This window comes from Gorilla gorilla, chromosome 1, assembly GCF_029281585.2.
Source record: "Gorilla gorilla gorilla isolate KB3781 chromosome 1, NHGRI_mGorGor1-v2.1_pri, whole genome shotgun sequence".
Lineage (NCBI taxonomy): Eukaryota > Metazoa > Chordata > Mammalia > Primates > Hominidae > Gorilla > Gorilla gorilla.
In genome coordinates, this window is record NC_073224.2 from 27,190,698 (window position 1) to 27,217,280 (window position 26,583).

The window sequence follows — 26,583 nt, forward strand, 5'->3', positions numbered from 1 at the left end:
TACATTCAAATCCTTTGTCAATGCTTGAATCAAGGTGTTTTTGTATTTTTTTTTTAGTTTTAGAAATTGTCTATATGTTGTGAATATTAATCCCTTATCAGATATATTATTTGCAAATATTTTCTTCCAGTCTGTAGGTTACGTTTTTACTCTATTGATACTTATTTTTTTGTACAATATATTAGAAATTTTATAAAATCCAATTTATTTTTGTTGTTGCCTGTGCCTTTGATACACATCCAATAAATCATCACCAAATGCAATATTGTGAAGTATTGTCCTATGCTTTCTTCTAAGAGTCTTACAGTTTAAAATCTTACACTTAGGCCTTTGATCCATTTTGAGTTAGTTTTTGTATGTGGTGTAAGGGCTCAACTTTATTCGTCTGCATGCAAATATCCAGTTTTCCCAGAACCATTATTGAAGAGACTGTTCTCTCCCCATTGATTGGTCTTGGCACACTTGTCAAAGATCATTTGACTGTATATGCAATAGTTTATTTCTGGGATCTCTATTCTATTCCATTCCATTGGTCTATATGTCTGTCTTCATGCTAGTACCACACTCTTTTGACTACCCTAGCTTTGTAGCTTTGAAATAAGGAATGTGAGTCCTCCAACTGTTTTCTTCTTCTTTTGAGATTGTTTTGGCTGTTTGGAGTCCTTTGGGATGCCATATGAATTTTAGAATGTGTTTTTCTGGTTCCCCCCAAAATTTATGGGATCTGGATAGGAATTGCATTGAATCTGTAAGTTGCTTTGGTAATATTGACATCTTAACAATGTTAAATCTTTCAATCATGAACATAGAGTGTTTTTTCCATTTGTTTATGTCCTCTTTAATTTCTTTTAACAATTTTTTTCTTTTTTTGTTGTTGTTGTCCTTGTTTTTGTTTTCTTTCTTTCTTTCTTTTTTTAGTTTTCATTGTGCATGTCTTTCACCTACCTGGTTAAATTATTCTTTTTTGATGTTATTGTAAATGAAATTCTTTTCTTAATTTTGGGGGGGTTGTTTATCATTACTCTATAAAAATACTACTGACTTTTGTGTGTTGACATAATATCCTACTACTTTTCTGAATTCATTTATTTGTTATAACAATGTTTTGTTAAATACTTAGGCTTTTCCAAATACTAGATTTTATTATGTGCAAACAGAGATAATTTTATCATTTCCCATTTAATGCCTTTTATTTCTTTTTCTTGCGTAATTTCTCTGACTAGCATTTCCAGTACTATCATGACTAGAAGTGACAACATAAAGGCATGTTTGCCTTGCTCCTTATCTTAGAAAAAAAGCTTTCAGTCTTTCACCATCGAGAATGGTGTCCATTGTCAGTTTTTTACAAATGGCTTTTCTTATATTGGGATAGTTTTCTTCTATTCCCAGTTTGTTGGGTATTTAACAGTCATGCAAAGGTGTTACATTTTGTCAAATGCTTTTTCCGCATCAATTGAGATGATCATGGTTTTTGTTTTCTTCAGTCTGTTAACGTGGTGTATTACATTAGTTAATTTTCCCATATTGCATCTTCCTTGCATTTCAGAAATAAACCCCACTTGGTTACAGTGTATAATTCTATATGCTGCTGAATTTGGTTTTCTAATATTTTATTGAGAATTTTGCATTGATGTTCATAAGGGATATTGGTCTATAGTTTTCTTTGCTTGTATTTTCTTTTCTTTTCTTTTTTTATTTTTTAGACAGAGTCTTGCTCTGTTGCCAGGCTGGAGTGCAGTGGCACAATCTCAGTGCACTGCAGCCTCTGCCTCCTGGGTTCAAGTGATTCCCCTGCCTCAGCCTCCCAAATAGCTGGGATTACAGGCACGCACCACCACACCCGGCTAATTTTTTGTATTTTAATAGAGACGGGGTTCACCATGTTGGCCAAGACTATCTCGATCTCCTGACCTCGTGATCCGCCCGCTTTGGCCTTACACGCGTGAGCCACCGCGCCCGGCCTCTTTGCTTGTATTTTCTTTGGCTTTGGCATCTGGGTAATACTGGACGCAGCATAAGGTAGGAAGTGTTCTCTTCTTCATGTTTTTTTTTTTTTTTCTGGAAAAGTTTGAGAAAGTTTGGTGTTATGTTTTTCTTTAAATATTTGGTAGAATTCATCAGGGAAGCCATAAAATCCTGGGCTTTTCTTCTTTGGGAGATTTTTGAGTACTGATTCAATCTCCTCACCAGTATAAATCTTTACAGATTTTATATTTCTTCATGATTTCATCTTGGTAGGTTTTATGTTGCTAGGAGTTTGTTCATTTCATCTAGGTTATTCAATCTGCTGGTCTACTTGTTTATAGTTCTCTCTTATAATTCTTTTATTTATGTAGAATTAATAATAATGCATGTCCCACTTTCATTTCTGATTTTGGTATTAATAATTTGAGTCTTCTTTTTTTGCATGGTTCGTCTGAACTAAAGTGTTGCCATTTTTTACATCTTTTCAAAGGAGAAAACTTTGTTTTATTGATTTTTTATACTGTTTATTCTCTATTTCATTCGTCTCTGCTCTAGTCTTTGTTATTTCCTTTCTTCTACTTGCTTTGGGTTTAGTTTGTTCTTTTTATAGTTCCTCAAGATGTAAAGTTAGGTTGTTGACTTGAGAGCTTTCTTGTTTTTTAATGTAAGCATTTATAGCTATAGATTATCCCTTCCACTGTGTTCCATATATTTTGGTGTATTTTCTTTTCATGCCTCTCTAAGGACACTGCACCAAAATAGCAGAGTTGAATTCTTCTGTCAGAGACATTCTTGCTCTCAAAGCCAAAAGTATTTATATATGAACATTAACAGAAAGTTTGCCAATACTTCCCCTAGAAGATTTCCACTTTATGAAATGTATGAGGCAGTTATGTTGTTCCTAATCCTTAATATCACTTGTGTTTGCTATTGGAGGCATGCTAAGTTAAGTAAACATTTAAGAAACTGATGATACATGAGTGCAACAACAAAAACTGATATTAATTATTTGAACAAAATGAGTAGTGATTTAGAAAAATACAACATAAGCAATTGCCTAAAATATTGATATTAAATTAGGTATAAAATCATGTTAAAAAGCTACGATTTTAAGATTCCTTTACAGCTTTCTCCTATTTTCACTCCATACCATAGATAGAAGCTGAAAATTGTAAACAATACATTATAGATGTAATTTGTTGGCACATACAAGAATAATGTGGAATTGAATTAGTAGAACTATAGTCAAGGAACAACCTTTGGCCTGTGATTATCGATTGCCTGGGTCAATGTTTAACATCAAAATATCGTTGGTTTAGGCATTAGGGGAAGTTCATTGAGCACTAATAAGATAATAAAATTATCCGCGGAATTACCTGTGCTCAAGAATAAAATTTGAAGGTGATTAATCTGCATTGAATGTTAAAATATGAACAAATGAGAGGTTCTTCACTTCCTAAATAATAAAACAAAAATCAGAGCAGAATAAAAAAGGTGTAAATTATAAATCATAGTAGCCACTGGAAACAATGCTGAACTCACAAGTTATAGATTTGTTTTTTTTCTTGTTTTGTATTGTTATTGTTTTCAGAAAAATCACTAAATCTTAAGGCTTTTAAAACTTTTTATTGTTCATCTTTACCAATTTTCTGTCCTTACAAAAACAAGGATGAATTGAGTCTAGATTATTCAAAGATAATTGTATCAGTCCTGTTTTCACACTGCTATAAGGAACTGCCTGAGACTGGAAAGGAAAGAGATTTAATTGACTCATAGTTCAGCATGGCTGGGGAGGCCTCAGGAAACTGACAATCATTGGTGGAAGGGGAAGGGGAAGCAGCACCTGCTTCACAAGGCAGCAGGAAGGAGAAGTGCCAAGCAAACGGGGAATAGCCCCTTATAAAATCAACAGATTTTGTGAGAAGTCATCACTATCATGAGAACATCATGGGAGAAACCACCCCCATGATCTAATTACCTCGACCCTGTCTCTCCCTTGACATGTGGGGATCATGGGAATTATAATTCAAGATGACATTTGGGTGGGTACACAAAGCCCAACTTACGCAAGTCTATGGGTAAGTCATAGACTTAAACATTGTGTAAAACACTTGAAGAAAAAATAATTTCAATAAAAAGTTATTTCTAATTAGCACTTTCTTTTTTTTACCCGTGAAGAACTAAAAAAAGTTATTTATTTATCATAAAATATAGCTGTTGATTTAGCTAGTTCAAGAAGCCCTGGAAATGTTGAAAAAGATGATGTAAGTAAGAATGTCTGAGGTCTATAATTTTTAAATTAGAAGAAAATTTTGCAGATTTATTGAAAAGTCATCAAGATACAACAATTTGTTTACTTTTGTTACCTTAATGGAGAATGAAATTCAAATAAATTTGTTAAATCTTATGGAAAACTTGGGCTGAGGTTGAAAACTACAGAAAATTCTGCACTACAAAGAGATAATCAATAATGTAATGTTACTCATCTCACATAAACTGGAAGTTCCATTTACAGAAATATGGCACACAATAATGGATTGGTGGTAATACTTCTTTTTCTAAAATTAAGAATGAAGTTGGAATCATGTAGTTTGTGATAGAAACAAATCAAAGTATGGAAAGTAATAATAAGAAGAGGAAGTAAAAAGAGGATGAGGAGAGACCAAATAAGGTAAAAGATTTATAAATTAGGAGCTGGAGACAGTCCAGATATCACTTTATTTTAAATTGAACAAGAACACAAAGCAAGTCAATAATATTCATTTTATAAATGGAGATATTATGTTGGAAAAACTGAATTTAATTCATAAGCAGCTTTACTGAAATCTTAATATATGGAAACAATAGCCAAAATCACCACTTTAAGGTATGTAAGTATGTAAAGTATAACTTTAAATCAATCAATTAGTTACTAGTATCATTTAAGAATTTGAAAACTAGGCCAGGTGCGGTGGCTCATGCCTGTAATCCCAGCACTGTGGGAGGCCGAGGCGGGCAGATCACGAGGTCAGGAGATTGAGACCATTCTGGCTAATACGGTGAAACCCCGCCTCTACTAAAAGTACAAAAAAAAAAAAAATTAGCCGGGCATGGTGGCGGGCACCTGTAGTCCCAGCTACTCGGGAGGCTAAGGCAGGAGAATGGCATGAACCCAGGAGGTGGAGCTTGCAGTAAGCCGAGATCATGCCACTGCACTCCAGCCTGGGTGACAGAGCGAGACTCCGTCTCAAAAAAAATAAAAAATAAAAAAAAAAGAATTTGAAAACTATTTTCAGTAAAATGCAAGGAATACTAACTATAAAATGATAGAACCTTACACTGGGAGTAGGGACTTTGTAAGTTACCTAAATCAATCTACTATATAGTAGTGTCAATACAATCCCATTTAAGTGCTGGCTCATGAGACTGCATCATACTTTATGAAGGACTTTCCAGAGGGGAAAGAACCACTGGGACTAGCCCCAGCCCAAAGGACTGAAGGAGAACAAGAAGTCAAATTCTGGGAATGCAAATGTTAATATCAAATACAAAGACAGGGACCATTCTGAATGGGAGCTGGAGCCAGGAGTGAGAAACCCAGCATATTTGGAACAGAAAAGGAAGGCTGTCTTGCATTGGATCAAAGAGGCTTTGTGACGTTGGTTCACATTTGTTACTCTGTGGGCACGTGGGCATCTCTGGGTGTTCTGGGCTGGCTTAAGGAATCTCAAATCAGAGTAGACAAATGTAGTGGTTTCCTTCATTACGTCTCTAAAAATCATGCAGCCTCTGCTTTCACACTTCCAGTAACAAAATCACAACTTTTTCTCCTTTGTTAGGAAGGTGTTTGTTACATTGACCCCAAATTCTCACTTTGACACTCCTTTTACCTGTGAAGAACTAAAAAAAAAAAGTTATTTATTTACCATAAAATATAGCTGTTGATTCAGCTACATTGGGAAGCCCTGGAAATATTGACAAAGATGATATAAGTATAAATGTCTATCAGATAGACATGTCTATCTGAAAGAGGGACACAAAATAAGAACACTTTTAAGTATTAAATATTAACATATAATATTTAACATTAAATATTAACTGTTCTCTGGATTTTTCATTTATCAGGTTAAATATCTTGATTCTTTTTCAGTAATCCCTAAAATGAAATCTGTACTCATATTTTATGTTTGTATAAATACTCTTTGCCTATACTTCAGTTTCTCTATATATTATAAAGAAATGAAAATCTTAGAGTTGTACCTTTTCAGAGGAAGTAGAATTATTACTTACAATAAATTATAGCACATGTTATTAGGAGTCAGGCAACAAAACTGTCTCAGATTGAGCTAAATGTTCATATCTTTTTTTTTTTTTTTTGAGCTGGAGTCTTTCTTTCTCTGTCACCCAGGCTGGAGTTCAGTGGTGCGATCTCGGCCACTGAAACCTCTGCCTCCCGGGTTCAAGTGATTCTCCTGCCTCAGCCTCCCGAGTAGCTGGGATTATAGGCGCCTGCCACCATGACCAGCAAATTTTTGTATTTTTAGTAGAGATGAGCTTTCTTCGCCATGTCTTGAACTCCTGATCTCAAGTGATCTGCCCGCCTCAGCCTCCCAACGTGCCTAATCATTTTTTGCATTAGGCCCTATTCACACACTGCCACTGCTCAGGAAGCTAAGTTTCTCTTATCCTGTATATATGCTGCTGAACATTTGAGCATATTGACTTCACTTGAGTCAATATGTAAAAAGCCCTTAGGAATATTAGTTTGTCAAATCCTATTAAAATTCAGAATTTTGATGTGCCTGTCAAGAAAGTTAATATGATGAAAATAATTGAGGACATTTTTTCTAGATAAATAAAGAGGATAATTTGTCTTTAAATATTGAAAGATGAGTCAGATGAAGAGGAATTAAATGTTTAATTTTCCTTAGCATCAGAGGATAAACGTGATAGTAGGATATTTGGGTTTAATAACGTATCATGTTCTCTTACCCTCTTTGTACGTTTGAACAGTTCATGTCCTCTCTGAGCTTTATTTTTCTGGTTGGCAAAACAGAAACTGAAAAAGATTCATGCCTCAAAGCATTGATGAAATAATGTACTTGAAATTGTTTAACATAATGTAAGTGTGCTTATTGGGCGTCACGTGGCTTCTCTAAGCGTGTCTTTCTCACCTGCCAAATACTTGTTCCTTCATTCATGCATTTACCTAGTACCTTTCACCTCGCTGAACAATGCTGTCTCTTCAAATCACAGAGGCCACCATTTCCTCCTGTGTTTTCTTCCTTCATGCAGTAGCCTGGGACAATGGCAGAAATCATAGCTCCTGCTATGATTTTTTCCTGGGTTACTAGTTTCTAAGGGTCGAGAGTAATTCTGACAACTTTTAATCCTTCATGGGCAAAAGTGGAAGTCTCTGGTATTCTTTATTGATGTATATATGTGTAAATGTATGTTTAATGTATTTATTAATAATTCCTTACCAAACGAGGCAGTGTGCTGGCATATTTGATGGAATGTGAATAAGATACAATTTTTTTCCCAAAAATCTTAAAATCCTAGGAAGAGAAAACCAAAACAGGCAAACACACTAATAAGTATAATATGATGCATTATATACCAACTGGCCTATGTCACATGTAAAATTATTTGCAAAAAGAGTGCCATAATGTCACTGGATTGAAGATCTTGGAGAAGCCTTCAGAAGGAGGTGATATATTTGATACAGATCTTGACCCACGAAAAGCACTTTAACTGATGGAGAAGAAATGGAAAGTTTTTCATTAAGCCTTCCCCAATCCCTTCAGTCAGAATTTGCTACTCACTCTGTTGTATTTTGTTTTCAGATTTATTGTGTCAATTATCCGTGATTACTTTATAGTGTAAGTGTGTAGGTGGATAACTTTATCACCTCTATAATAGCAGCCTCCTTCAAAGCAGGAGCTAGAGTGAAAGTGATTCATCTTTACATCACTCTCCTTCAAATTAGAGTGTAAAGTCCTCTTAATCTAGTAATGCATCTTCTGCCTTTTTGCCAAATGCAACAAATCTGAGAAAATAATATTTATGAAATGAGACCGAAACTGGGTGTTAAATTGAACTGGGGAGAAAGGCTTAGGGAAGGATTGATAACATAAAATGTCACTAAATTGCAGGTGAAATCTCATTATAATATGCTTGAAGGGAATTGGCCAAATTTTCTGTATTGTATTGTATTTTGTCATATTAAGAACTACTTGAAATAAGTAGATCAATGATAGATTTTTGGTATTTTTTTCCTAACCAAGGATGTTTAATGTTGTGGTATTTGTTCGAACTGGTTTCATCTGCACAAAACTTGGTTATTTATGTGAGATATTTTCTATAAAAACAGACATATGCTTGTAATGACATGAGAAAGTTTGAAAATGAGGTAGGAGTTCCCTCTAGCATCCTTGAGGGAATTTGGAGGAGGAGTAATCAGGAAAAACATACACACAACTATAGCCTTCAGCTTGTCTAAACTTTGAAGTTCAGGAAAAATGTAACATAAATAAATTTAAAATGGGGGAATTACAGATTAGAGTCCTAATAGAGCAGGAAAATTATGTATTAGGCATAGAATTGTAACTCACCAAACATTACAATCAGTAAATATTTAGAAATTAGTGCATTTTATCTAATTAAAAAAATGACGCATACAGTTTTGAACAATAGTCAATAATGTGATTAATATAGGGGTATTATAATTTTGTTTTAGTGAGAGAAGCTGTAGTAGGTTGAATAATGGCTACATTAAAATATCAAGTCTTAATTTCTGGAAAGTGTAAAAATTCCCCATTTTTAATTTTTTATATTACATTTTTAAACATTTTACATTTATAAACATTTTTATACATTTTACTTTTATAAAACTCCCATTTTGAGTTTTATAAATTGAAGATAATGTGAACAATTACAATCAAAATATTAAGATAAAATTTTAAACAACACTATGTAACATAAAGATCAGTAATATTATAGGCTTTTATTATGAAGCTTTTGATATAGAGTCATTTATTGTATCATGAGTATGTGGTTTTCAGTATGAGATTAGATGAACTGAAGTTTAGATTGGGGAAGCTAAATGGCCTATAGATCTGATATGAAAATCTTCAATGAGAAGCCTACCTTGGCCTTTCAAGGGCATATTCTTGAAAAGTTCTGTATATGTTTAATATTATCAATCAAATCATCTTTCAATTGTCTCATGGTTAAATCTGGGGTAAAATGTCAAATATATTGACTAATTTTCACTAAGTATATTGTCACTTGAAATTTTATATAAAAATTTTAGGCATAAATAGGAACATAGATATTTGCAAAGTTTCGATCTAAGTTTATGAGAATGTTAGTCTATCAAAATGGTACCATTTTAATTAGCAGTTCAATAAACACCTGTAAGTTATGAAATGGCTGTCAATTAATTTGCTTTCTATGAAATATTTTATCAGAAATCACTTTTGTTCCATAGTCCAGGATTAGTTTGAGATATCCAGCTGTGCATAGTTTAACGGGTTCAAAAGGGACCTGAAGTCCTAGGGCTGATAATGCACAGGCTGGTCTTCATAGAGAGGAGATGGTTGATGTGAAGAATAATGGTGCTGCTACTGTGTTAACTTTGTATACTTTGCATGGGATAGATTGTTTTAATCTTTTAACTGATACAGGTGTTTGTTTTATTATTATTTTCCCCTTTTTCAAATTTTATTTTAGGTTCAGGGTGTACATGTGAAGGTTTGTTAAGTGGGTAAATTGCAGGTAGCTGGGGTTTGGTGTACAAATGATTTTGTCATGCAGGTAAGTAAGCATAGTACTTATAGGTAGTTTTTTGACTCTCACACTCCTCCCAGCCTCCATGCCCAAGTAGCCCATGGTGTCTGTTGTTCCCCTGTTTGTGTATATGTGTACTCAATGTTTAATTACCACTTCTAAGTGAGAACATACAATATTTGTTTTCTGTTTGGCATAAATTTGCTTAGGATAATGGCCTTCAGTTGCATACACGTCGCTGCAAAAACCGTGATTTCATTCTTTTTTATGACTATATGCACCACATTTTTTAATCCGGTCCACCAGTGACGGGCATCTAGTTTGATTTCATGTCTTGGCTCTTGTGACTAGTGCTGTGATGAACATATGAGTGTGTGTATATTTTTGGTAGAACAATGTATATTTCTTTGCAGCCCAGTAATGGGATTGCTGGATCAAATGGTAGTTCTGTGTTAAGTTCTTTGGGAAATCCCCAAGCTGCTTTCCACAATGGCTGAACTAATTTACACTCCCTCCAGCAGTGCCTAAGAGTTCCTTTTTTTATACAACCTCACCAGCATCTGTTTTCTTTTGTTGTTTGTTTTTGTTTTTGTTTTTGTTTTGGCCCTTTGATAATAGCCATTCTGACTTGTGTGAGAGGATATCTCATTGTGGCTTTGATTTGCATTTCTCTAATGATTAGTGATGCTGAGCATTTTTAAATTTGTTTTTTTGACCGTGTGTATGTCTTCTTTGTAGAAGTGTCTATTCAAGTCCTTTGCTCATATTTTTTCAGAGGTTGTCTGATTTTGCTTGTTAAGTTTCTTATATATTCTGAACGTTATACCTTTGTTGGATGCAAAGTTTGCAAGTATTTTCTCTCATTCTGTAAGTTTTCTGTTTACTCTTTGATAGTTTCTTTTGCTGTGCAGAAGCTGGCTAGTTTAATTATGTCCCATTTGTCTATTTTTGTTTTAGTTGCAATTGCTTTTGAAGACTTCATCATTAAATCTTTGCTGAGGCCTATATCCAGAATGATAGTTGTTAGGTTTTCTTCTAGGGCTTCTATAATGTTAGGTTTTTGATTTAAGTCTTTAGTCCATCTCTAGGTGATTTTTGTATATGATGAAAGGAAGGAGTCTGGTTTCGATCTGCTGCATATGGCTTCCCAGTTATCCCAGCACCATTTATTGAACAACAAATCCTTTCCCCATTGCTTGTTATTGTTGACTTTGTCAGAGATCAGATGGTTGTAGGGATGTAGCTATATTTCTGGGTTCTTTAACCTGTTCAACTGGTCTATATGTCTGTTTTTGTAATAGTACCATGCTATTTTGGTTACTGTAGGCTTATAGAATAGTTAGTATATGGGTAGTGTGATGCTTCTGGCATTGCTCTTTTTGCTTAGGATTTCTTTGACTATTTGGGCTCTTAGTTGGTTCCATACAAATTTTAGAATAGTTTTTTCTAATTCTGTGAAAAATGTCATTGGTAGTTTGATAGGAATACTATTAAATCTATAAGTTGCTCTCGGCAGTATGGCCATTTCAACAATATTGATCCTCCCTCAAGAGCATGGAAAGTTTTCCATTTGCTTGTGTCATATCTTATTTCTTCAGCAGTGTTTTGTAATTCTCACTGTAGAAATTTCTTACCTCTCTGCTTAGCTATATTCCTATTTTATTCTTTTTGTGGCTGTTGTGAATGGGATTGTGTTCTTGATTTTGTTCTCAGCTTGGATGTTATTGATGTATAGAAATGCTACTAATTTTTGCACATTGATTTTTGTACCCTGAAACTTTACTGAAATTGTTTCTCAGTTCTAGGAGCCTTTTGGCAGAGACTCCAGGGTTTTCTAGCTATAGAATCATAAAGAGAGGTAGTCTGTAAAGAGAGGTAGTTTGACCTCCTCTCTTTCTATTTGGATGCCTTTTGAAAATTTATCTTGCCAGGTTGCTGCAGCTAGTGAGAGGTGAAGCCAGCTGGGCGTCTGGGTCAGGTGGGGACTTGGAGAACTTTTCTGTCTAGCTAGAGGATTGTAAACACATGAATCAGTGCTTTGTGTCTAGCTAAAGGATTGTAAATGCACCAATCAGCACTTTGTAAAAATGCACCAATCAGTACTCTGTAAAATGGACCAATCACTACTCTGTAAAATGGGCCAATCAGCACTCTGTAAAATGGACTAATCAGCACTCTGTAAGATGGACCAATCAGCAGGATGTGGGCAGGAAACAAATAAGGGAATAAAAGCTGGCCACCCCCCACAGCTGGCAGCAATCACTCGGGTCTTCTTCTGCACTGTGGAAGCGTTGTTCCTTGGCTCTTCACGAAAAATCTTGCTGGTGCTCACTCTTTGGGTCCACACTACCTTTATGAGGTATAATACGTTACCTTTATGAGCTGTAATGCTCACCGCGAGGGTCTGAGGCTTCATTCCTGAAGTCAGCAACACCACGAACTCACCAGGAGGAACAAACAACTCTGGATGTGCCACTTTGAAGAGCGATAACACTCACTGTGAAGGTCTGCAGCTTTACACCTGAAGTCAGCAACACCACAAACCCACCGGGAGGAACAAACAACTCTGGACGTGCCACCTTTAAGAGCTGTAACAGTTACTGCAGAGGTCTGCCGCTTCACTCCTGAAGTCAGCGAGATCACGAACCCACCGGAAGGAAGAAACTCCAGGCACATCTGAACATCTGAAGGAACAGGCTCCGGACACACCATCTTTAAGAACTGTTAACACTCACCGCGAGGATCCGCGGCTTCATTCTCGAAGTCAGCGAGACCAAGAACCCACCGGAAGGAACCAATTCCGGACACACTAGGACTTCCAGTACTATGTTGAATAGAAGTGAGAGTGGGCATCCTTGTCTTGTTCCAGTTAGTTTTTTTAAGTAACTACAGTTGAGCCTTGAACAACATGGCTTTGAATTGCATGGGTCCAACTATATGTGGATTTTTTAAAATAAAAGTTACACCAAGTATGCCTGCCTCTCCTGCTTCCACTTCCATCTCCGCCATGTCTTCTGCCTCTGCTACCCCTGAGACAGCAAGACCAACCCCTCTTCTTCCTCCTCCTCTTCAGCCTACTCAATGTGAAGACATTAAGAATGAAGGCCTTTATGATGATCAACTTCCAAATAATAAATGCATTTCCTTTCTTACAATTTTCTTAATAACATTGTCTTTTCTCTAGCTTACTTTATTGTATATAAAGAAATAGAGTATATAATAGATAAGCAGGATCCTTTTTAAAAGAATAATTAGGCCGGGCGTGGTGGCTCACGCCCGTTATCCCAGCACTTAGGGAGGTTGAGGTGGGTGGACACAAGGTCAGGAGTTCGAGACCAGCCTGGCCAACACGGTGAAACCCCGTCTCTACTAAAAATACAAAAATTAGCCGGGTGTGGTGGCAGGCTCCTGTAATCCCAACTACTCGGGAGGCTGACGCAGGAGAATCACTTGAACCCGGGAGGTGGAGGTTGCAGTGAACTGAGATTGCACCACTACACTCCAGCCTGGGCAACAGAGCAAGACTCCATCTCAAAAAAAAAAGAATAATTAAATATAAGAATAGAATATATTATACATACACAAGATATGTTAATCAACTCTTTACATTATTGGTAAGGCTTCTGGTAAATAGGAAGATACTAATAGTTGGGGGAGTCAAAAGTTATATGTGGATCTTCAGCTGTGCAAAGGTTCAGCCTTAACCCCCATGTTGTTCAAGGGTCAAACTGTAATTAAAATTTTCTTCTTATGTTAGATTTGATATAGTAGAGTATTTGTTTTTTACATTGAATGTGTATTAGTGTGCTAGAGCTGGTATAACAAATGCCACAGACTGGATGGCTTTAACAACAACCAAAAATTATTTTCTCAAAATTTTGTATGTTAGAAGTCCAAGATAAAGATGTCATAAAAAATTAGTTTCTTCTGAGGCCTTCTTCTTTGGCACATAGATGGCCCGCTTCCTAGTGTCTTCACATCACCTTCCCTGTGTATGTGTCTGTATCCTAATCTCTTCTTGTAAGAACACAAGTCAAATTGGTTTAGGGTTCAGTGTAATGACCTCATTTAACCTTGATTTTATCGTTAAAGTCCTTTTCTCCAAGTATTATCACATGCTGAGGAGGATTAGAACTTTAGTGTGTAAATTTTGGGCAAACGCAATTAAACCACGCAGACAGTTACTTTCGGATAAGAAACATTTGTATTTATGTACTGTAAGAGTACACAGATCTACTATACAAATGTAATTAATCATGTAAAAAGGGTACATAGATATATGGTTCTTTCTATCACATTGGAAAAACACACTAGAAAGATAGTAGAATTTTCTATATATTTTCCCTCCCTTTATTGTATAGGTTATGGAAATGCCCAATTTTATAAAAGACAACAATATTCTTCCGTGATGTGTACTATAAAGAATACGTCAATCTTCATTCACCACAAGATATGAACCAGTGTCTTTTCAGATCAAATTATCCTTGGAATTCATAGTCTACTCTGTGATCAATGGGAGTTTTAATTGTGCTTCTCCCAGACTGTATTAACATGAACAATGATACCATTTAAAGTCTGTCGCCATTTTCAGGTGGTGTATTGTCAGTGTTTCAAAAAGAGCAAGTTGTGGCAATATTTCATGAGCCATATGCTGTGAGATACTAATACATGCTGCATGAAAAATAGTTTCTGTTGCCAAGTAGTTTTGGAAATTCTTCGTTAAAGATGTTTCCATGTGAAAGCATTTCTTATAGTTTAAAATGTTCTAAAGTGAAATAATATGGTGGACTATAACATGGAACATATCTGAAACTTATTTTATCATAGAAAATTTTGTGGAATAAGCATCTCAGAACACATATTTTGAATCAGGAAGGATAGGAAGTCTTTCTGTTACTAAATACGATCCCTCCCTCTTTAAAAACTTTCTGGGTATTCATCTTTTATTTATTTTACTTATTGTTTGATGCCTTTTATTATTAGCATCTATGCAGGCAAAATGATTTTGTAATTGACCCAAAGCCAAACAGCCACTAAAACACACAAGCAAAATTTGAATACAAGGTTAGTGTTTTATTTTGTTTTAACTTTAAAACCCTCACTCTTTTCAGTCTACTATTAATCTGGGCTTTCACGCCAGCCCCTGTGGCATACTCCTGTATTCTCAACTACTTGGCTGTGTGGCAGGAAGATCCTTTGAGCCCAGGAGTTGGAGGTCAGCCTAGGCAACATAGCAAGTCTCTGTCTCAAAAAATAAAATAAAATAAAAATAAGTACTTGTAGAGCTACAAAAATCCTAGAGCTTCCTTATAACATACACTAGCTAGTTACACTAACTAGTTAATGGCTAGGTTAACAGTTATGGCTTTCCTACAAAAGAGCACTTCCATACCTTGAAGAAAGATTGTCTAGTTATGAAGTGCTATATTTGCTAGAGAGCATTGCCACTCAAATGTATTGTTTACTGTCTATGAGTTTTTAAGAGACTAAATTTAGATAGGATTTTGAGACTCAGTGAGCTCCAATGATTCATCATAGATAAATTATGTAAAACCTACAAAAATTTGAAGACACAAGGTAGAAACATTTTTGAAAGATGAAGGGGTTTTGTGATACAAAGACTGTAAAATTGGGACATTGTCTTCAAGAGACGATGACGACATGAACACTAGAATGTGCTCATTTTCTGGAATAATTCTGATATTCCTATTTGTTGACATAACATCTCTAGTTATCAGCTCCACCTATTCAATAGCATTGCTTCAATGAGCAAATATGAACGACTAGAGAAAAGAGACTTTAATATTCATAATTATTCTCAAACTTTAATTATGTCAGTTCATATTTATTACTGTGCCTGAATTTCAGCTATGATTGAGGAAGCAGTAGTATTTATTATTACATTATGATTTCCAGTAATTTATAAGATTCAAGTTGGCCACATAAAGACTGCTAATAGTAGTATTTGTAAAAACTCACCAGAATGCCTCATTTAAAGTCTAATTAAAGCAATCTATGAAGTAATTAATATAAACTTACAGTTTTGAACAAAAAGAGAGGAAAAAGGAAAACCTTTCTCAGTTTGATACCTCAAAGTAGAAGTAATTTCAGTCCTTTTGTCAAAATAGAGTCTTTTGCTTAATAAAGACTACATTAAAAAACACGAGGTTTCCTATTTATTTCCTTCTATCTTTTAAGGTCCTTATCATTATGCATGAGGACTTCAGTCTCCAGAATCCACAGGATCATGACAGTAAGAATGAAATAACTGGAACATCAGGTTAGACACAGGCTACAATTTACAGCCTCAGCCGAAATAGTGTTTGTAATAGTTTACTACTTGAAATTCAGACTTAAATTACTATTTAGCCACACACTGAAATGTAACAATTTAAATTCATTAAATTACAGTTAAACAATAGCATCTCAATACCATCTATCATAAATCATTGCATATTTAAAATGACTCTGGTAAACCATTCAATAAATATTTCTTCCTCATATTTTTCACAGCTGAAAATGGATGTTGGGGCATACCAATTCATATACGCCTATTTCTAATAAATGAAGCCTGAGAACAAGAAGTAACTTAACTAAATTAGCTCCTAAATCAACTTAGTGGTAATCTGGGTAGCTGATTGAAAATAAAGTCCCAAAGAATACTCGTGTATGACAAAAATCAAGAGCCCTAGAAAAGAAATCAGGACAGTGGGGATCTAGTTACTAAACATGTTTCTCTTTTCTTTCTTTTTTTTTTTTTTGGCGGTGGGGATACATTCTATCTCTGTCGCCCAGGCTGGAGTGCAGTGGTGCAATCTTGGCTCACTGCAACCTCCGCCTCCCTGGTTCAAGCCATTCTTGTGCCTCAGCCACCCGAGTAGCTGAGATTACAGGTGCGGCCTCCGTGCCCGGCTGATTTTTGTATTTTTAGTAGAGATAGGCTTTCGCCATTTTGGCCAGCCTGGTCTCGAACTCCTGACCTCAAGTGATCTGCCCGCCTCGGCCTCCCAAAGTGCTGGGATTACAGGTGTGAACCACCGAGCCCAGCCCTCTTGAATATGCTTCCGTTACTGGTGTGAAAAGGAAAATCACTTCAACTCCCTGAATATCAGTTCTCCATCAGTCAGATGAAGAGGGTAAAGTAAAGTTTTCTGATGTCTAGTTCCAAAGACTCTATCTTCTTAATTGAATTTTTTTAGTGTTCTGAGTATCGAATTCTATGTATAGCATTTAACTTTGTGACAGGCACTCTTATTAAATGGGCACATTTGTCATGACTGTGTTTTCAGACAGGTTTGTTAACTGAGAAATAATTCACATATCCAATTCAGCCATCTAAAGTGTGCAGTAAATGACTTTTAGTGTATTCATAGAGTTATGCAGACATCACCACAATCAATTTTAGAACCCTTTCATTACCCAGAAAAAAAACCCTGTACACTTTGGCCGTCACCCTCATCCCAAAATTTCCCATCCCTCCCAGCCTTAGGCATCCACTAAAGCACTTCTGTATAGATTTGCCAATTCTGGTGTTTAATATAAACGGAATCATGCAATATGTGGTCCTTTGTAAATGGTTTATTTTTTAATGACAAAATATTTTGAAGGTTCATTCATCTTCTAGCATGTTTCAGTACTTTATTTCTATTTCTACTCCTAGTTATATACCCAAAAGAAATAAAAACGAATACTGCCAAAAAAGCTTTTATGTGAATGTTCATAGCAGCATTATGAATGGAAAAATAAAATGTGAGTATATCCATTTGGAATAATGGAATATTATTAGTTAGACAATAATTATTAATTATAATAATTATTATTGTAAATTGTAACATTATTAATAGCAATGGAACATTATTTCTGAATAATATTCTCAATGTTATTTCTGAATAATATTCTCAATAATCCATTATATGGACATACTGTCATTTTATTTTTCCATTCATAATGCTGCTATGAACATTCACATAAAAGCTTTTTTGGTAATATTTGTTTTTATTTCTTTTGGGTGTATAGGTAGGAGTAGAACTGCTGGGTCATACAGTAATTCTATGGTTAGCCTTTTGAGGAAAATCTTGTCTGTTTTCTAAAGCGGCTGCTCCGTTGTGCATTCCTGCCATCAGCATACCAGAGTTCCAGTGTCGCTACATTCTCATTCTTGCCAACACTTGTTATCGTCTTTCTGTTTGTTTGTTTACTGACATCTTAGTGGGTATAAAGTGGTATCTCACTGTGGTTTTCGTTTCCATTTCTTTGATTAATAATGTTGAACGTCTTTTCATTTGTTTTTTGGCCAATTATGTATATTCTTTAAAAAATGTCAATTCGAAACCTTTGCCCATTTTGAAAATTAGACTTTATGTCTTTTCATTATTGAGTGGTACGAGTTCTTTATATAGCTTAGACACAATTCTCTTATCAACCACATGATTTGCAAAAATTCTCTCCCGTTTTGTAGGTTTTCTTTTCACTTTCCTTATGGTGTTTTTGGAACCAGAAAGTTTTTTATTTTGGTGTGAAGCCCAGTACACACACACACACACGTATACATACACAGACACACACCTATATAGACACTCTCATTTATATGTGTGTATATATATATATGTGCCTATACTTTTGCTGTCATATTAAAGAGAGCTTTGTCCAATCTAAGGCTCAATTGAATTTTCAATTTTCACCTCAACATGAACTTGGAATAAAAAACTCACAATACCAAACATGTGCTTCAGACTGTCAGATAATATTTCAAGTTTACACAATGACATAAAACCTCATGTTATGTTAATTTATGTATAACTTTTGGTAGTAAAATGCAAATATAGATGTCTTATACGTATGTATTTTGAGATAATTTAACCGTCAATAACTTTATGTTTTAATTTTTTTATTTTAGAAGTTTTAGATTCACAGAAAAGTTACTAAGATAGCACAGAGAGTTTGTTTGTTTGTTTGTTTTTTGAGACAGGGTCTTGCTCTGTTGCCCAGGCTGGAGTGCAGTGGCACGATCTCAGCTCACTGCAACCTCCACTTCCTGGGTTCAAGGGATTCTCCTGCCTCAGCCTCCTGAGTAGCTGGGATTACAGGTGCATGCCACCACACCCAGATAATTTTTGTATTTTTTAGTAGAGACGGGGTTTCACCATGTTGGTCAGGCTGGTCTCGAACTCCTGACCTCGTGATCTGCCCACCTCGGCCTCCCAAAGTGCTAGGATTACAGGCATGAGCCACTGCGCCTGGCCTTTGTTTTTTTTTTTTTTTTTTTTTTTTTTTTTGAGACAGAGTCTTGCTCTGTCACCAGGCTGGAGTGCAGTGGTGGCATGATCTCAGCTCACTGCAACCTCCACCTCCCAGGTTCAAGTGATTCTCCTGTCTCAGCCTCCCGAGTAGCTGGGACTAAAGGTGCCTGGCACCACACCTGGCTAATTTTGTATTTTTAGTAGAAACAAGGTTTCACCATCTTGGCCAGGGTGGTCTTAAACTCCTGATTTCAAATGATCCACCCACCTCGGCCTCCCAGAGTGCTGGGATTACAGGTGTGAGCCACCATGCCCAGCCACACAGAGAGTTTTCACGTACTTTGCACCCAGTTTTCCCTATTATTAACTTCTTAGCCAGGTGCACTGACTCACACCTGTAATCCCAGTGCTTTGGGAGGCTGAGGCAGGAGGATTGCTTGAGTTCAGGAGTTAAGAGACCAGCCTGAGCAATATAGCAAGACCTGATGTCTACTTAAATAAATAAATACATAAATAATAAAAACCTGTCCAGGCATGGTGGGACAAGCCTGCAATCCTAGCTACTCAAGAGGCTGAGGCAGGAGGGTCACTTGAGCCCAGAAGTCCAAGGCTGCAGTGAGCTATGATCACACTAGACTGGGTGAAGGAGGAAAAGGAGGAAGACCTTGTCTACAAAAAAAAAAAAAGAAAAGATTCTTATATTAGTACGTTGCATTTGTCTCAATTAATGAGCCAACATAGATATAGTATTATTAGCTAATATTCACATATTATTTAAATTTCCTTAGTTTTTATGTAATGTCCTTTTTAACAGAAAACCACACTGCATTTAGTCATCCTGTCTCCTTACGCTCCTGTTATCTGCAACAGTTTCTCAGACTATCCTTGTTTTTGATTACCTTGTCCTTTTGAAAAGCACTGGTCAGATAGTTTACAGAATGATCTTTAGTTGGTATTTGCTTAATGATTTTCTCATGATTAGACTGAGGCTCTGAGTCTCTGGGTGGAAGACTACAGAGGTAGAATGCCATTTTAATCCATTATAACAAGCATACATTCTATCAATGTGATTTCTTTGTCTTGGCATACTGTTATCCTTGATCATAGGGTTGGGGTAGTATTTATCTGATTTCTCCACTGAAAAGTTACTCTTTTTTCACCTATTCGTACTGTAATCTTTGGAATAAAGTCACTATGCATGGTGCACCTTATGTTCCACTACCTTGAGGGCAGAATATCCTCAGATATTATTTGGAATTATTCTGCCTAGAAGATTTGTCTATTCTCTCCCAGTTTAAATTACCTGATCATTTATTTGTAGCAGTATGGACTCACGCATATTTATTTTATACTTTGGGTTATAATCCACTACTACTTTACTGATTTTTGTCATTCAATTTGTTTCACCTTTGAACATTGGGAGCTTTTGCAGTTGGATCCTATGTCCCTTAGACATATTATTGTGGGATTTATTTATTTATGTATTTATGTATGTGTGTACATGTTTAGTGCTTTCTTCCTTTCTGGCACTATGCAATACTATAGACTTACCATGTATACTCTCTGTCCATTCCTACAATCAGGCATTTCTTCCAAGAGCCCTGGTTTCTTTTTACTGGAAAATGGTACTAGACTGGGCGCAGTGGCTCACACCTGTAATCCCAGCACTTTAAGAGGCCGAGGTGGGCAGATCACCTGAGGTCAGGAGTTTGAGACCACCCTGACCGACATGGTGAAACCCCGTCTCTACTAAAACTACAAAAATTAGCCAGGCATGGTGCCGGGTGCCTGTGGTCCCAGCTACTCAGGAGGCTGAGGCAGAAGAATCACTTGAACCCAGGAGGTGGAGGTTGCAGTGACCTGAGATCGCACCACTGCACTCCAGCCTGGGCGACAGAGCAAGACTGTCTCAAAAAAAAAAAAAAAAAAAAAAATAGTACTAGAAAGGATCTGGGCTCTAGGTAGACTGGTTGTGAACAAGGGTCTTTGCTTCTGGAATCTATCAGCTGATATCCAATAATGTTTTGGTTAGTGACCAACTGCATTTATGATGGTGGACCCATAAGATTATAATGGAGCTGAAAAATTCTTAGCGCCTACTCACATTGTAGACATGGTAACATCATAAGGCAATGCATTACCTTTTCTATGGTTGATACATTTAGATACACAAATACTCACAATTGTGTTACAGTTGCCTATAGTATTCAGTGCAGTAACACGCTGTACAGATGTGTAGCTTAGGAGAAATAGGCTATACCATATAGCCTACATGTGTAGTAGGCTACACCACCTAGTTTGTGTAAGTACCTTCCATGATTTTTGCACAATGATGAAATGCATTTGTCAGAATGTATCCCTGTCACTAAGTAATACAGGAATGTATATGTATCCATATGTAACTATATTAAGCTAAACATGGGGTAATATTAAGGTCTCCGACTAAAATTCACCACCACATTGATCATCCTAGCTTTTTTTCTTGCTTATCTGTAATCTCCCACTCCAGCAGTCACAAAACATGGCTGTCACCATCTGTGATCCATTTATTTACTCAGTTCTGGTGTACATGTACAGTGGGTTCAGAACTCCTTAGCCATACATTTACGGGGAATACCCTTATTAACCACAAATGATTTCCAAAGTTGCTTAGGTCAGCACTGATTCCCTTTAGTGAGATTTTAATAGTATACATAGTAAGATCCTTTTGTCACACTCTGCATGTCGTACTGAGAACCTCCAATCTTCTAAATATATATTTTAAATTCGCATACATTAATAGTCACTCTGTGTGTAAAGGTCTATGTGTTTTGACAAATTCACCATGCCGTGTGTCCACATTAGGCTCCTACAGAATAATTTTCCCACTCTAAATTAATCCCCTTAGCTTCACCAAGTTAACCCGACCGTACTTTGAACCCTGCCAAACACTGCTCTGTTTACCATCTGCACGGTTCTGTCTTGACACAGAAATGTAATTATAAAGGATATAATTTTTTCATACTGTCTTCTTTCAATTAAAAATAAACATATAATATGTATCCATGTATTTTCATGACTTGGTAGCTCATTCCTTTTTATCTCAATAATATCCCACTGTATGGTGTACCATAGTTGTCCATCAACTTATTGTAGGACATCTTTGTTGCCTCCAAGTTTTGGCAATTATGAATAAAGCGGCTATAAAATTTTGCTTACAAGCATTTATATGAACATAAGTTTTCAAATAAGTTGGGAGAATACCAAAACGTGTGATTGCTGGATGTTATGGTAATACTATGCTTAGCTTTGTAAGAAACTGCCAATAACCGGGTGCGGTGGCTCATGCCTGTAATCCCAGCTCTTTGGGAGGCCGAGGTGGGTTGATCACAAGTTCAGGAGTTCGAGACCAGCCTGACCAACATGGAGAAACCCCGTCTCTACTAAAAATACAAAAATTAGCCAGGCGTGGTGGTACCTGCCTGTAATCCCAGCTACTCAGGAAGCTAAGGCAGGAGAATTGCTTGAACCCAGGAGGCGGAGGTTGCAATGAGCTGAGAGCGTGCCACTGCACTCCAGCCTAGGCGACAGAGTGAGGCTTTGTCTCAAAAAAAAAAAAAAAAAAGAAACTGCCAAACTGCTTTCTAAAGTGGCTGTGAAATCCCACCACTTCAAAGTCCTGTTTTGAAATCTCACCACCAATTAATGAAAGTTCCAGTTGGGTCTTCACCAACAATTAATATTTTCTGTATGTTTTGTTTTGTTTAATGTTAGCCATTCTATGTAGTGTTATTTAATTTTTGTTTTTATTTGTGGTTCTAATGGCAAATGATGTTGGAAATCTTTTTTTTTAAATTATTTATTTATTTATTTATTTTGAGACGGAGTCTCGCTGTGTCACCAGGCTGGAGTGCAGTGGTACAGTCTTGGCTCACTGCAGTCTCTGCCTCCCAGGTTCAAGTGATTCTCCTGCCTCAGCCTCCCGAGTAGCTGGGACTACAGGCGCCCACCACCACACCCGGCTAACTTTTTGTATTTTTAGTAAAGACGGGGTTTCACCATGTTGGCCAGGATGGTCTCTATCTCCTGACCTCGTGGTCCACCCGCCTCAGCCTCCCAAAGTGCTGGGATTACAGGTGTGAGCCACCATGCCCAGCCTGGAAATATTTTTTAATGGTTATTTTTTATCTATGATCTAACTGTTTATCTATTGATATCATGTTGCTGATGTGGATAGTTAAATTTTTGCCAATTGTTTAATTGGGTTGTTCATTTTTTATTATGGAGTTTTAAGAGTTCTTTCTGTAGTTTATACACAGATCTTTTGTCAGATACATATTATTCAAATATTTTCTCCTAGTCTGTGGTTTAACTTTTCAGTCTCTTAACTCTGTACTTCATTTGTCAGAAGTTTACATTTTAATCGATTCTAACATCATTTTCCCCATTACTATTGAAATTGTTGTGTTGAATCTAAAGTTTCATCACCAAACCACAGGTCACATAAATAAGTTTTTTCTCCTTTGTTTTCTTCTAGAAGTTTTCAAGTTTTGCATTTTCAAGTTAATGATTCAGTTTAATTTTAGTACAAGGTGTGGATTCTATGCCTAGATTTATTTATTTGTTTTTGCATGAGCGTCCAAGTCCAATTGTTCCAGTAGTTTTTTTGAGAACACCATACTTTCTCCATTGAAGTGCCTTTGCTCATTTGTCAAAAATCACTTAGCTATATTTTTATCAGTCTATTTCTGGGCTCTCTCTGTGTTCCACAGTTGTGTGTCTATTCTTTCATCAAAACCATGTTGTCTTGATTTCTGTAAGTTTTACAGTGTCTTAAAATCAGGTAGTGGGGGTCTTCCAACTTTGTTCTTTCTAGATATTGTGTTAATTATTCTTGACATTTTGTCTTTCCATACACATTTTACAATCAGTTTGTCTATATTTACTCATAGTTTGCTGGAATTTTGACAATGTATGCAAGGAGTCTACAGATGAAGTTGGATAGGACTGACGTTTAACCAATCTTGTGTCTTCCAATCTATTTAGTAATATTTAATTTTTTCATCAGTGTTTCGTAGTTTCCACATATTTATTTTGTTAATACTGTATTTTGGTGCTACTATGTATTTTGTGTTTTTTTTGAATTTTCAAATTTCAATTATTCATTGCTGGTATATAGAGGAACAACTGACTTCTGTATATTGACCTTGTTATTTTTCCTTATTTATTTCAGTTTTGTTTTGTTTTGTTTTCCTAGGCAGAGACTTGGGTAGGGTAGATACTTTTGAGTTTTCTGTATAGACAATCATATCTGTAGGATGTTGAATAGGAGTTGTGAAAGAGGACATCATTGCTTTGTTCCCAGTCCAGAAGGGAAAGAGTTTCTCACTATTAAGTATGATATTAACTATAAGATTTTTATATATTTTAAAAATCAAGTCGAGAACTTCTGTCTATTCCTAGTACTCCGAGAGTTTTATTATGAATGGATGTTGAATTTTTTCAGATGATTTTAATGTCAAATTATATGCTTATGCAGTTTTCTTTTTTAGCCTGTGGATTACATTAGTGATTTACTAATGTTGAACCTGTCTTGAATACCTGGAATAAATCCTGCTTGGTTATGGTGTGTAATGATTGTTATACATTATTGGATTTGGTTTGATAATTTGTAGAGGACTTTTATGTCTGTATACATGAGAAAGATTGGTATGTAGTTTTCTTTTCCTGTAATGTCTTTATCTGATTTTTGTATTAAAATAATTTGGAATTAAGACAGTTTTGGAATTAAGATAATTGGAGCCTCATAGAATAAGTCAGGAAGTATTCCTTTTGCTCCATTTCTGAGGAAAATTGGTATTATTTCTTCATAAATGTCTGATAGAATGCAGCAATGAAATTATTTGGATCTGGTGTTTTTTTATTTTTAAAGCTTATTACTTTTTGATTCGATTTATTTGACAAGTATAGAGCTGCTTATATTAATATTTCTCCTAATATGAGTTTTGATTGTTTATGTCTTTTAAGAAATGGGTCCATTTAAGTTATCAAATGTATGGGAATATAATTGTTCACAATATTTCTTTATTAGTCCTTTAAAATCCCTGAAATTATTAGTAGTGATGCCTCCTCTTTCATAACTGATTTCAATAATTTATGTCTTTCTCTCTTGTCATGGTTATCCTGGCTAGAGGTTTATTTATTTTATTGATCTTTTCAAAAAACAATGTTTTAATTTTCTTGATTTTTTGCATTGTTTTTGTTTTAAAATCATTGAATATTGCTTAATTTATTTTTTCATTTTCTTCTGCTTGCTTTAAGCTTTATTTAGTCTTTTCCCTCTACTTTCCTAAGAAAGAGGCTAAGTTGTTCATTTTAGATCTTAATTATTTTTAATTTATAAGTTTAGTGCTATAAATTTCTATCTAGGCACTGTTTTTGCAGGAGCTCACAAATGTTCTATTGTACTTTTGATTCCATTTAGCACACTATATTTTTCTCTTTATCTTCAGATTATCTTATTTACTTAATATCTTATTATCTATATCTTATTTAGAAATATGTTGCTTAATCTCTATTTATTTTTGGATTTTCCAAATATCTTTCTGTTACTGATTTTCAGTTTAACTCCATTGCACAGAAAGTACATACTTTGTATAATTTCCACAGTTTTAATCGGCTGAAGGGTCTTTTATGACCCAGGATGGGCTTTATTTATATTGGTGAATATTGTATGCAAGCTTGAGAATGTATATTCTGCTCCTGTTGAATGGGATATTCTACAAATGTCAATTAGATTAAATTCATTGATAGTGCTTTTCAAATCCCCTGTATTCTTACTGATTTTCTGCCTGCTTGATCTATTGAACACTGACTAAGGGGTGCCGAAGTCTCTAATTATAATAGTGGAATTATCAATTTCTCCTTTTATGTATGTATGTATGTATGTATTTATTTATTTATTTTGAGACAAAGCCTCACTCTGTTGCCCAGTCTGGAGTGTAGTGGTGTGATCTCAGCTCACTGCAACCTTCACCTCCTGAGTTCAAGTGATTCTCCTGCCTCAGCTTCCTGAGTAGTTGGGATTACAGGCATGTGCCACCACGCCCAGCTAATTTTTGTATTTTAGTAGAGATGGGGTTTTGCCACATTGGCCAGGCTGGTCTCAAACTCCTGACCTCGGGTGATCCACCCACCTTGGCCCTGCAAAGTGTCATTTATTTTCATGTTCTATTGTTAAAGGCATATACATTTTGTAGCGTTATGTAGATCCAAGTCTCTTACCTGTATCATTTCATTCCATTTGAAGAACGTGTAACTTTATTGTAGAAAGATCTGCTGGTAGTTAGTTTGTGTTAGTCTGAATGAGTCTTTATTTCTCCTTTAATTTTAAAGCACAATTTCTGTAGGTATAGCTATAGATCTAGGTCGGTGGGGTATTTTTTTCTTTTAAGAAGATAAGCGTTTTATTCTACTCTCTTCTTGTTTACATTGCTTCCAATAGATGTGTAACTTCCAATTCTTTCCCTTCTATGGTTAACACTTCTCTCTTCATCTCAAGGTATTCACTACTGGTATTCAAGTCATACCCATGTTACACCTTTTAAAATTGTCCTAAAATGATTTCATG

General features: G+C 35.7%; 1 long non-coding RNA gene across 1 annotated transcript in view; it reads left to right on the forward strand.

The window, feature by feature from the left end:
* LOC129528988 (uncharacterized) overlaps window positions 1–26,583 on the forward strand; it is an 82,356-nt gene that overhangs the window by 19,603 nt on the left and 36,170 nt on the right. The gene's annotated exons all lie outside the window — the stretch shown is intronic.